The sequence below is a fragment of the Formica exsecta genome, unplaced genomic scaffold, assembly GCF_003651465.1.
Source record: "Formica exsecta isolate Colony F162 unplaced genomic scaffold, ASM365146v1 scaffold1327, whole genome shotgun sequence".
In the NCBI taxonomy this organism is placed as follows: domain Eukaryota; kingdom Metazoa; phylum Arthropoda; class Insecta; order Hymenoptera; family Formicidae; genus Formica; species Formica exsecta.
Window position 1 is genome coordinate 5,143 of NW_021848660.1, and position 1,638 is coordinate 6,780.

The following is a 1,638-nucleotide window of genomic DNA, read 5'->3' on the forward strand; positions in this document are numbered from 1 at the left end:
GATTAATCGATTAATTTAATCTTTCGTCTTCAAGTTATTTAATCGGATGCAAACACTAAGTAACAAGAATTTCTTGATAAACTAAAAGCTGGACCGGCAAATTTATGCCATCCACGCAATTGTTATCGTCGCAAAAGTTAATTTGCCGATTCCTAATACCGGAATTGTTTAAAAGACCGCGACGATCCGATACAAAAGGATTACGGAAGCTCCCAGAAATTATCATAGATTTCGAAGTAGATAATTTCCGAGCGTATTCTCGGTGGTTGAGCTCAGTCGATTCGCTCGTTGCCTAGGAATGTTCGGCAGGAAATTTCCATTCCAGCGATTCGATCGGGCTGTAAAGTACGGCTCGGGGCCCTGGCATCATCCTGATACGAGTCTGCCATCGTAAAGGCCACGGGAAGAGCCGACAAGTGTCGGAGATGGCCGAGGTGTGGTTACGCCGAGCCACGAGCTACCCTCGGCAGCAGCTCACGACTGGCTATGGCTATTGACCGAGCTTGGCAGACCGGCCGGTCAGCTGTGCGCCTCGCCGGCGGTGTGGTATTCTCCTACGCGGTCAGGAAGAAGCCGTCCACGTAAACGAGACGGTGTGTCGTCGGCGCCGGCGAGAATTAGCGACGAAGAACCGGAAACGAGCGAACGTCTGTCCGTCCAGTCAGATCGAGGTGGAGTCAGCCAGAGGAGAATCCTCCAGGAGAAGAGTAGTCGAACGGCGACGGTGGTGCTCGAAGATCACTCTCACTTTGAATGATAGACGATCGCGTCGACGATCTCCAGCTGTAGCTGCGCGTCCTCGTTATACATCAGCAAGTAGAATCGGAAGTAGAGAGAGAAAGACTGCCTGGTCCCATCATCGTCGTCGTCGGTGGATCAGTCCGAGTGAAAGCCCAAAACGATCCGCTCGCTACACACCGCCGCGAAAGATATAAAGACAGTCGGAGTAGGAGAGTGAACCAGACGAAGCGCACACACAGAAAGAAAAAAGAAAGAGAGAAGAACATACCGAGGAGAGAAAAAGAGAGAAGGAGGTTCTTGGCCCACGGGCAACACTCGACATGTAAAGACCGACCGGCTGTGCACGGCCAGAGCGTACAGACGATCCCGCGAGAGAACGAGAGAGCGGCAACGAGCGATCCGGAGAGACAAAAAGAGAGAGAGAGAGACGGTGGAAGGGGAAGGGATGGTGGAAGAGAGACAGATAAAAAGAGAAAGATCGAGTGTGGGAGAGACGCGAATTGAAACAGAAAGAGAGGAATAGGCAGATAGATAGGTGTCCCTATGTGCGACGAGTGACGTGTGCGCCGCTGCGTGTGTAGGTGTGCGTGCCTGATACAAGCAGATCGCCGGTTGCAAAAAAGTGCAGTGCTCCTGCAGTAGACTTTTCCATATCGAAGAAGAACTGCGTGCGTGCGTGCGTGCGTACGTACGTACGTGAGAGTGACGTGCGTGCGTGCGTGCGTGCGTACGTGCCGTCCATCCGTGCCGTCCGTGCGTGTATACGTGCTTCTCTCCTTCTCTCTCTCTCTCTCTCTTTCTCTCTCTCTCTTTCTGTCTCTCTCTCTCTCTCTGTCTGTCTGTCTGTCTGTCTGTCTGTCTGTCTGTCTGTCTGTCTGTCTGTCTGTCTGTCTGTCT